Raw genomic sequence first — 12,216 nt, forward strand, 5'->3', positions numbered from 1 at the left:
GGTACCTATAACGTGTACCACTGGTTTGATGAGTTCAACGAAGTCGCCGAAACAGTAGGGTGGAACGATTTACAGAAATTTATATAGGCAAAGCAGTTGTTGAAGGGAGCGGCCAAACTTTTTGTTAGAGGAGCGATAGGAGTCAGGAATTGGAATAATTTGAAAATAGCGTTGGTTAAAGAGTTCGGGGAAAAGGTGAGTGCCGTAGAGGTATGTACATCGTGCGTCGAGGAATAGGCGTAAGCAACAGAAAGAAAGTTTGCAGAAATACTTATACTCAATTATCGAAATTGGTAAGCCAATATCACTCGATGAAAAGAGTATAATAGAGTATTTCGTGGAGGTTATGCCGAAGAATTAGCCTCAAAGAAGAGAAACAACGGCTGTATGGAATAGGAAAGGGCGAGGTTCCCACAATGGGCAACTTTATAGCGGGAGAAGGACAGAGACGAGTAGGTCCTTGTGGCTTTTACTGCAGTGCCATATAAAGGAACGCAAGTTTGGTGTGGGATTCGTGGTGGGAGAGAGACTCCGTCGCCGAGTACTATCATTAACTCCGGTGAATGAACCTCTAGCCACGATCCGCATCAAAGCGAAGTTCTTCAACATATCGCTGATTTGCGCCCACGCCCCGACGGAAGAGAAGGAGCGCACTTATGAGAGCTGCCCCCGCCACGATGTCAAAATCGTGCTTGGCGACTTTAACGCCAGAGTGGGTAAAGAAGGTATCTTTGGCACTACGGTCGGTAAATTCAGCCTCCACGACGAAACATCCCCAAATGGGTTAAGGCTGATCGACTTCGCCGGAGCCCGAAATATGGTTATCTGTAGTACTAGATTCCAGCATAAGAAGATTCATCAAGCTACCTGGCTGTCTCCGGATCGAAAAACTACCAACCAGATCGATCATGTTGTGATAGACCGAAGACACGTCTCCAGTGTTTTAGATGTGCGTGCGCTCCGAGGTCCTAACATCGACTCGGACCACTATCTTGTTGCAGCCAAGATTCGCACCCGCCTCTGTGCAGCAAAAAACGCACGCCAACAAACACAAGAAAGGTTCGACGTCGAGAAGCTGCAATCACAACAGACAGCCGAACGATTTTCTACTCGACTTGCACTCCTGCTCTCTGAGAGCACTCATCAACAACTCGGTATAAGGGAACTGTGTGACGGTATTTCAAACTCCTTACGTACAGCTGCAACCGAAACCATTGCTTTTCGGAAAGTACATAAGAACAGCTGGTACGACTAGGAGTGCCGTGCCGCAGCGGAGAGAAAACAGGCTGCCTACCTCGCAACGTTACGATCGACCACAACACGTGCGGGATGGGATAGATACCGAGTGTTGAAGAGGGAAGCGAAACGCATTTACAGACAGAAAAAGAAAGAGGCCGAAATGCGTGAGTACAAAGACCTTGATAAGCTGGTCGAAAGGGGTAATGCTCGAAAATTCTACGAAAAAATGCGGCGGCTTACAGAAGATTTCAAGACCGGAACATACTCTTGTAGAACTCCCAAAGGTGATCTAGTCACCGATGCCCAGAGCATACTTAAATTATGGAGGCAACACTTCTCCAGCCTGCTGAATTGCAGTGAACGCACGACACCAGGAGAAGGCGAACCCGATTCCCCAATCGACGACGATAGAGCCGACGTTCCATTGCCCAACCATGAAGAAGTTCGAATAGAAATTACCCGCCTGAAGAACAACAAAGCGGCGGGGGCCGATGGATTGCCGGCCGAGCTATTCAAACACGGCGGCGAAGAACTGATAGGGGGCATGCATCAGCTTCTTTGTAAAATATAGTCGGACGAAAGCATGCCCAACGATTGGAATTTAAGTGTGCTATGCCCAATCCATGAAAAAGGTGACCCCACAATCTGCGCCATCTACCGTGGGATTAGCCTCCTCAACATCGCATTTAAGGTTCTATCGAGCGTATTGTGTGAATGATTAAAGCCCACCGTCAACAAACTGATTGGACCTTATCAGTGTGGCTTCAGACCTGGAAAATCAACAACCGACCAGATATTCACCATCCGCCAAATCTTGGAAAAGACCAGTGAAAAAAGAATCGACACACACCACCTCTTCGTCGATTTCAAAGCTGCTTTCGACAGCACGAGAAGGAGCTGCCTTTATGCCGCTATGTCTGAATTTGGTATCCCCGGAAAACTAATACGGCTGTGTAAACTGACGTTGAGCAACACGAAAAGCTCCGTCAGGATCGGGAAGGACCTCTCCGAGCCGTTCGACACCAAACGAGGTTTCAGACAAGGCGACTCCCTATCGTGCGTCTTCTTCAATCTGCTGCTGGAGAAAATTATTCGAGCTGCAGAACTTAATCGTACAGGTACAATCTTTTATAAGAGTGTACAGCTGCTGGCGTATGCCGATGATATTTATATCATCGGCCTCAACACCGGCGCCGTTAGTTCTGCTTTCCCCAGGCTGGACAAGGAAGCACAGAAAATGGGTCTGGCAGTGAACGACGACAAGACGAAATATCTCCTGTCATCAAACAAACAGTTGTAAGGGTGGCAACCCTCTCCTCGACTGTCAAGCGAATTGCAACACCGCGACACGGGTAGATATCCACGCGCACGAGTTCGACATAACTCTAACTTAATATTAATATATCTTTCAATTTCATTATTACTTTTCCATTAAATAAATAATTTGTTAAATAAGTGTTATCAATTCATTTTCGGGGAGCAAAGTACCATCCTAGCCTTTCGGAGCCTTACAGGTCAGAATTGGGATGAGTCTGCGCATAAGACTGTGAAATTTCGCGAGCAACGGTTTGTTGAGACTCCGCTGGGCAATCGTCGGTGCTCCGCTGGCATCCCGAGTATTTTGTTGAACGTTGAATTCAAATGCAGTGGGCAGAACGTTAATTGTCCATTAGCGAAAAAGGGTTAATCGAGTTATATCCCTGAACGGTAGCGAAAACATGTAAGCGTAAGTGTAACGACAACGTGCGACTTTAATGAACAAAACAAAACGACTTAATTCTAATTAGAATTCTGTGCAAAACACACACAATCCAACAAACGTAAATAATCAAAATGGCGGTAGTGAAAATCAGTAGTCTGAAATTATCTGAAATAAAAGAATTACTTAGCGAAAGAAGTTTAGAAACGAAAGGGCATAAAAATGAACTAATTTTGCGACTAAGTGAAGCGGTTGGTGCGGACGTGATAGAATTTACACAGACGAATGTGCAAGATCAAATAAATGAGTTGCCCGAAATGTTTACCTCGATGCTGCTTAGACTGCATCAGCTAATTCGAATACGACACCGAGTGATAACGTGAGTAACTTAAATTCGTTTGCGGAACAAGCACGTTTAGAATCACCTAGTACAAGGGCGACTAAAATTAATTATTCTGTAAAAGAAATTGCAGAAACGATACCAGACTTCGATCCAACATCCGAATCGTCAATCACGGTTGAGCAGTTTGTAGATAGAGTTAATGGTGCTATGAGTGCCTAGAAAAGCGTAAGTGTTAGCGATATAAATAAACAAGTAATTTGTTATAATTGCCAAGAAAAAGGACATTTTTCGAGTAAATGTCCTAAGCCACAACGCAGGCCAAGATGCAATGGTTGTGATAAAGTGCATCCTATAAGTGAACCGGAAAATTGCGGGAAAAAGAAAACCGTAGTGAGAAAAACGAATATAGCGCGAGAAACAATAACGAATAACATTTTTGAGCAATGTGTTGTTGTAAACGGTCAATAATTAATGGCATTTATTGATACGGGCAGTGAGAGCTGCATGGTCAGAGCTACGGTAGCAAATAACTTAAAATGTGAATAAGAAAAATACGCATTAAAAATAAGTGGGTTTTGTGGTGGTATTATATACGCTCACGCGAAAATTCGTGTACAAATACAAATTGAAAACCTAAAGCGTTTTGAAAAACAGTATACAATTTCTGGGTCATGAGTTGACACCTGACGGTATTGCGCCAGGACTAGTTAAAACCCTTTCGATACGAGATTACAAAACGCCAACAAGTGTAGTCGAAGTTCGGCAGTTTCTCGGTCTGAGCGGGTACTTTCGTAAATTTGTGCCAGCCTATGCGTTGATAGCAGCCCCGCTAAATCGTTTACTTCATAAAACGAACCATTCATATGGGCAGAAGATCAAGAAAGTGCGTGTAATAAACTGAAAACAATTTTAGCGTCTCGACCAATGATGACTGCATTCCGGGTTGATGCACAACAACAAGTACATACTGACGCGAGTTCGATCGGTCTGGCCGGCGTTCTATTGCAAAAAGAAAACGAAGAGTGGAAACCAGTCATATACATACTACTACGCGGTAAAACTTTATCATAGTTACGAGCTGGAAACGCTCGCGGTTGTCGAATCCATCGAAAGATTTAGATACTATGTTTACGGTAAAAAAATAAAATTGATTACTGACTGTAACGCTATAAAAACAACAATGAAGAAACGTGAGCTAGTGCCGCGAATCGCTAGGTGGTGGTTGCGTATTCAGGACTATGATCTTGAAATTGACCATCGTAGTGGGCAACGAATGGCGCATGTAGATGCATTAAGTCGTTTTCCTGTTGAAGCATCACACGAAATTGAAACAGCATCGCTACGAACCGACAAGGTACAGATTTCTGAATAAGATTGGCTGTTTAGCATGCAGTTGCAGGATGAACACACCAGAGAAATAGTCGACAAAATACGGCGAGGCGATAAAGCTACAATGAAAGATTTTACCCTCAAAAACAGTAGATTGTTCAAAGTAGTTAATGGAAGACACGCCTGGGTAGTTCCAAAAGCATTACGCTGGCAAGTTGTGCACAATGCGCATAACAAAGCTGGACATCTCGGTTTAGATAAAACGCTCCAACGTATAGGTGAGCATATGTGGTTTGCTCGTATGCGAAATTTCGTAAAGTCGTATATTAAATCATGTATCGAATGTGCTTACAACAAAACTCCTGGTGGCAAGAAAGAAGGCGAGCTTCACGTTGGCGATGTAGAACCTATTCCATTTAGAACCGTACATGTGGATCACCTTGGTCCATTTCCGAAGAGCGCAAAACGCAACGAGCACATACTTGTTATAATCGACGCATTTACACGCTTTGTTGTCATACGGGCGGTTGAGAGTACAGTGACAAAACACGTTATCGACGTATTCAACGAAATTAGCAGCTTCTTGGGTATACCCGAACGTATCATATCTGATCGTGGGACGTCGTATACCTCCAAAGACTTTGAGCAGTTTTGTGAGAACATCTCGAGCTAATGGAATGGTCGAGCGTTATAATCGAACCATTCTATCAATGCTCTTACCATCAGTAAACAACGATAAACGCTGGGATGAATCGCTTCGAACCATCCGGTGGTCAATCAACAGTATGAGAAATAAGACAACATCGCGAACACCTCAAGAGTTATTCTTCGGTTTTCAACCACGCGATATACTCCAAAATAAGATCGTCCTTGTAATGCAACACGACGATACATCATACGATAATTTAGACGAACTCCGAGCGGCAGCAGCAGAACGCATAGAAGAAGAACGCTTCAAAGCTAAACAACGATTCGATAAAATGCACGCATCACCAACCAAATATAGCATCAACGATTTGGTTGTCGTCGAACATGAGGCGCCAAGTACAGGCTCGTCACGCAAATTGGAACCACGGTACAAAGGCCCATTTGAAGTTACCCAAGTACTAAACCATGATCGTTACGTGGTGCAGGATATTCCTGGGTCCCAACGAACGCAACGCCAATACTCCTCCGTATACGCTAGCGATAAAATGAAACCGTGGTGCTCGTTACCACAAATGTATGATAACGACGAAACCAGCGATGTTGAAATTAGCGAAGATCCATCGGCAGCGGAGCGAGGTCGCTCCGAAGTTTCAGGAAAGGCCGAACTGTAAGGGTGGCAACTCTCTCCTCGACTGTCAAGCGAATTGATTGCAACACCGCGACACGAGTAGATATCCACGCGCACGAGTTCGACATAACTCTAACTTTATATTAATATATCTCTCAATTTCATTATTACTTTTCCATTAAATAAATAATTTGTTAAAGAAGTGTTATCAATTCATTTTCGGGGAGCAAAGTACCATCCTAGCCTTTCGGAGCCTTACACAGTCGTCGCACTCGCGACTTGGCTCTCGCGTCACTTTTGACCGTCATAACTTTGAAGTTGTAGATAATTTCGTGTATTTAGGAACCAGTGTTAACACCACCAACAATGTTAGCCTGGAAATCCAACGCAGGATTGCTCTTGCTAATAGGTGCTACTTCGGACTGAGGAGGCAATTGAAAAGTAAAGTCCTATCTCGACGAACAAAAGCCAAACTCTATAAGTCGCTCATAATTCCCGTCCTGCTATATGGTGTAGAGTCTTGGACGATGTCAACAATGGATGAGTTGATTTTGCGAGTTTTCGAGGGAAAAGTTCTGCAAAAGATTTATGGTTCTTTGCGCGTTAGCCACGGCGAATACCGCATTCGATGGAACGATGAGCTGTACGAGATATACGACGACATCGACATAGTTCAGCGAATTAAAAGACAGCGGCTACGCTGGCTTGGTCATGTTGTCCGGATGGACGAAAACACTTCAGCTCTGAAAGTATTCGACGCAGTACCCGCCGGGGGAAGCAGAGGAAACGGAAGACCTCCACTCCGTTGGAAGGACCAAGTGGAGAAGGACCTGGCTTCGCTGGGAATATCCAATTGGCGCCACGTAGCGAAAAGTAGAAACGACTGGCGCGCTGTTGTTAACTCGGCTATAATCGCGTAAGTGGTGTCTACGCCTATTAAGAAGAAGAAGAAGAAGAGGGGTAGAGAAATGTTGGTTGACCGGGTGCCAATGAGTTGGCGGTTAGAAGCAAACGTATTAAAGTGGGCGATGAAACTGAAATCTCAGTGAGTGAGAGGGTTTTTGCCGAGCAAGTGTGCGAAGATAAGGTTTGTCCGGAAGTGCTAGGAAAAGAAGTTAAAAGTAAAGGTATTAAAGTGGACGATGAAACTGAAATCGCAGTGAGCGAGGGGGTTTCTGCCGAGCAGGTGAGCGAAGATTAGGTTAGTCCTTAAGGGCTGAGAAAGGAGGGCATGGTATGTCCTGGCGAAGACCTTAATGGCAAGTGAGAATTCAAAGTTTTGTGTGGGATGGAGGTACAGATAGAGGATAAATCGGACAGAGTAGACTTATCACATTTTGAAGAATCTGACGCAGCGTTCGTCAAAACGTTGATAAACAAATATCAGCCTCAGAAACCAATGAGTGTGCCAGTTGAGATGAAATTAATTTCGACAGACGGGAGACCAGGGTATCAACGGCCTCGTCGAGTGTCGTACGAAGATCAGAGGTATAGAGATGATCAAGTTGGGGAAATGCTTAAAGATGGGATTATTCTAAATAGCACTTCGGAGTACAATGATATAGTTGATTATAGGTCAGGAACGCGGATGAGACACGTAGACGCATTAAGTCGCGTATATTGTTTACTAATAGAGTTAAAGTTTAGATTAAAGGAAGCTCAATTGCAAGACGATTGGATTAGAGCGGTAAGGAAAGCGTTAGAGAATGAACCCAATGAAAAGTTTTATATAAGAAATGAGTTAGTATGTTACGATCCCATCAAGGAATTGTTTGTTGTGCCCACGGGCATGGAAGAGGAGATTATAAAGTTAGCACACAGGCAAGGACATTTTGCGGTTAAGAAAACGGAAGAGATTTTATGTAAGAATTATTATATACCAAACGCCAATGAAAAGGTGCAGAAAATAATCAAAGCATGTATCGAATGTATTATCGCGAATGCCAAGAGGGGAAAAAAGGAGGGTTTATTGACCCCAATCGATAAGTCTCAAGAACCATTGGGAACGTACCACATAGATCACGTGGGTCCGTTGACCGAAACCAGGAAACAATATTACTACATTTTGGTAGTAATACACGGTTTTTCAAAGTTCGTGTGGTTGTACCCGACAAAATCAACTGGGGTGGAAAAGGTAGTGGATAGATTAGAGAAACAGTCATCGATTATTGGAAATCCGAGGCGGATTGTTACAGATGCGGGCGCTGCCTGTACGTCAAATGCTTTCAAGGATTATTGCAACAAAGAAGGCATACAACACTTGCTGATTGCAACGGAAGTTCCTCGTGGCAACGGCCAGGTAGAACGAGTGCATCGTATAATTATTCCAATGCTCTCAAAAATGTGTCAGAGCACTCCAACTCAGTGGTACCGACAAGTGCCGAAAGTTCAACAGATTATGAATAAAACCTCTCCACGTAGTACGGGGATAGCACCATTCAAAATACTTACAGGTCTGAATATGCGTACTTCAGATAGTCCAGAACTACAAACTATGTTAGACGAAGTAGAGGTTGAAGAGTTAAATACGCAACACGATTTAGTGAGACGGGAAGCAAAAGAAAGCATAAAGGCAATTCAGGAAGAGAACGTTAGAACATTCAACAAGAATAGAATGGGGAATTCTAGATACAGAATTAATGAATTAGTCGCAATTAAAAGAACGCAGTTCGGGGTTGGCATGAGATTGACCGAAATATCGAAAAATAGTCGCACAATTACCACACGGAAGATTCGAAGTAGGAAAAGTAGGAGTCCATGAAGGACCTAATAAGACCATTACAGTTGCAGAAAATATGAAGAAGTGTGGTTAGTTATTCGAGGGTGAATACCTTGTCATGACGGCCGATTATGGGATTCGAATTGATATCAGAATTTCATAATTCATCATAATTAACAGATAAGTGGCAACCACTTATTCCAATGTCAAATAGTGGATGCCAATTGTGGATTACGTAGAAGTTGTGGGCGGCAAGGCTTAGTGTCTATCATAGCGAGATAATTATGATGGCCATTCCTGATTGTAACGCGTAGGGATGGAAAGATTGTTCACAGAATCGATTCTCGATTCATATTTTTCGATTTTAAGAATCGAATAATCGAGCGCAAGAATCGATACTTTCGACTTTAATCGATTTTAAATTAAAAGGACAAACATTTATTTATTAAATCACAAGGCATAAATTGAATGAATAATTCAAATCGTTTAAATAAAACACAAAAATAGTTATAAAAAATTATATTTTTTGGTCTATAATAATGTACCAAGAACATTACATTTCATATAAAATTTTTAACATAAAAACCTACAATATATTTACCTTTTAGGTTGTGAGACACTTATTATTTCATCGTCACTCCCTTTTTCACTCAATGTGGGATTTTGATTAGGATTAGAAGCAGTTAAGCAAAGTTTATGTGATTTTTCGAGATGTTTGATTAAGCTAGACGTACTATTATTATATTTTAATTGCTCTCCACATTGGTGACACTGGGCATTCGACCCGTTGTTTATTTTTTTAAAGTAAATCCATACAGCGCTAGGCGCCATTTTAATAAATTTATCGTCAAGAGTTAAGAATCGCGAGTTTTCTTGAGCTCATATGTAGTATGTATAACTTGAAACTAGTCACTCAATTAATAGTAAAGTCGAATGTCAAGAATCGATTCTTAATCGACTTCGAGTACTGAAGATCGATTCCGAAAAATCGATTATTTTACGAGAAAACTCGATTCTCGAGTAGAATCGGAATCGAGTTTACCATCCCTTGTAACGCGAAGCAGCGACGATTAGTGCTAATTTGGTGACTTTTGGCTAATCTAAATCTTAGTGATACGTTTATATGAATTTTATTGTGAATAAAGCAAACCATACGTAATATAAAAGTGTACTTTAATGCCGTAACATCAGAAATTCTACATTTATATATGGGATATCGTCATTGTCTATTACTTTCTTTGTAATATCTATTTCTTCATTTGACAAGATAAACGAATTTATTATATCGACTTTTGTCTAATGTATTGCGCATAAAATATTTAAAACTTCTTCTTTAATTATTTCTAACTGAATTATTTTCATTTTGTATAGTTTTAATTATATTATTCGTAATATTTGTTATTTCACCAATTTTGCCTATTGTAATAGCCCTGACAGACGACAGCGCTAATATGCATTAGCGGACTTAATTTACATTTATTTGCGCATTTGATCCATATTAATGCAAGTTTGTAATGCACAAGAATTTTGTCCAAGTGCTGAATTTACCAAATTTGAATAAGCAGCACTGCTCAAAAATGCCCAATTTTTGCTATTTTTTGACAGATGTCGCTTGAAATCTGCCGCCTTGTTTGTGTTTACAGCTTCAGAGGTAAACAGTTTTTATATTGCTAATTAAATTATGTGAAAGAATATTAACAAAAACAAATTTTAGTATTTTTAGATGGCAGGAAATAAACAACGCACAGTTCGCTATCCATTTTTCCAATATTCTTAACTTTTCCGAACACTTTTATTTTCACTAAATGCACAAGTCTGCCGTCTGCCGTCTGTCACCATAACGCATTAGCGTTGCTTAAGACGCATCAATTTTGCTCGTCTGTCAGGGCTATAAGTTTATTAATTAGTACCTCGTTATTATTATTTTGCAAGACATTATTTATTTTACTTGAACTATATGTTCTGGCAACTCTGCTTGTTAAAAGAGTGAGTAATTGTGCGTGCTAAAAAAAATTAAATAATTTCGGGGAAAAGAGCAGCAAATTGGCAAAATCTGCTCATCGATCCGGAGAGTCTAAGACGTGGTGTTCAGGTGTAGTGGAGTGCAGAAGCAGCGACTTTTCGCCGATATCACTTTTTATTGGACACTGAGGGGAAAAGGATGAAGTCATGTGTAGAAGTTCACGCAAGTGAGGAAAGTTCTCTGATCGCCATTCACTTGGGAGTGGCCAGAAACGATTCTTTTACACATGGCTCAAGCAGCTCACTACTTCCGGTCTTTGACCAAGTATCCTCTGGGTAGCCTAAGAACATCCGTTCGAAAGCGAGCTAATGTGGGAAGGCGAAACATCCCCTACATAGGGTTGTGCGCTGGGTTTGGGACCCGCCACGTAAAAAAACACCCCCAATGAAAGGAAGCAACAAGCTTCGGATGAGAGACCCCCCTTTTTATGACGACCATGGCAAACGAAATAAGGACTACGATTTGAGGGCATGCACCTGGAATGTCTGGACCCTTAATTGGGAAGGTGCCGCTGCCCAGCAGGTTGCTGTCCTCGCGAAAATAAAGGCTGACATCACCGCGATGGACGGCACAAGGACAGAGACGAATAGGTCCTTGTGACATTTGCTACAGTGGCCATATAAAGGAGCGCAAGTTTGGTGTTGGATTCGTGGTGGGAGAGAGACTCCGTCGCCGAGTACTATCATTCACTCCGGTGAATGAACGTCTAGCCACAATCCGCATCAAAGCGAGGTTCTTCAACATATCGCTGATTTGCGCCCACGCCCCGACGGAAGAGAAGGACGAGGTGACCAAAGATGCCTTCTATGAGCGCTTGGAGCGCGCTTATGAGAGCTGCCCCCGCCACGATGTCAAAATCGTGCTTGGCTACTTTAACGCCAGGGTGGGCAAAGAAGGTATCTTTGGCACTACGGTCGGTAAATTCAGCCTCCACGACGAAACTTCCCCAAATGGGTTGAGGCTGATTGACTTCGCCGGGGCCCGAAATATGGTTATCTGTAGTACTAGATTCCAGCATAAAAAGATTCATCAAGCTACCCGTCTGTCTCCGGATCGAAAAACTACCAACCAGATCGATCATGTTGTGATAGACCGAAGACACGTCTCCAGTGTTTTAGATGTGCGTGCGCTGCGAGGTCCTAACATCGACTCGAACCACTATCTTGTTGCAGCTAAGATTCGCACCCGCCTCTGTGCAGCAAAAAACGCACGCCAACAAACACAAGAAAGGTTCGACGTCGAGAAGCTGCAATCACAACAGACAGCAGAACGATTTTCTACTCGGCATGCACTCCTGCTCTCTGAGAGCACTCATCAACAACTCGGTATAAGGGAACTGTGGGACGGCATTTCAAATTCCTTACGTACAGCTGCAACCGAAACCATTGGTTTTCGGAAAGTGCAAAAGAACAGCTGGTACGACGAGGAGTGCCGTGTCGCAGCGGAGAGAAAACAGGCTGCCTACCTTGCAACGTTACGATCGACCACAACACGTCCGGGATGGGATAGATACTGAGAGTTGAAAAGGGAAGCGAGACGCATTTGTAGACAGAAAAATAAAGAGGCTGAAATGCGTGAGTACGAAAGC

The 12,216-nt window shown here is 42.6% G+C and overlaps 1 pseudogene; it reads left to right on the forward strand.

Annotated features, from left to right (window-relative positions):
* Positions 1–3,072: 3,072 nt before the first annotated feature.
* On the forward strand, positions 3,073–3,500 carry LOC120766707 (annotated as a pseudogene).
* The last annotated feature ends 8,716 nt before the right edge of the window (positions 3,501–12,216 follow it).

This window comes from Bactrocera tryoni, chromosome 1 (genome assembly GCF_016617805.1).
Source record: "Bactrocera tryoni isolate S06 chromosome 1, CSIRO_BtryS06_freeze2, whole genome shotgun sequence".
Classification (NCBI taxonomy): domain Eukaryota; kingdom Metazoa; phylum Arthropoda; class Insecta; order Diptera; family Tephritidae; genus Bactrocera; species Bactrocera tryoni.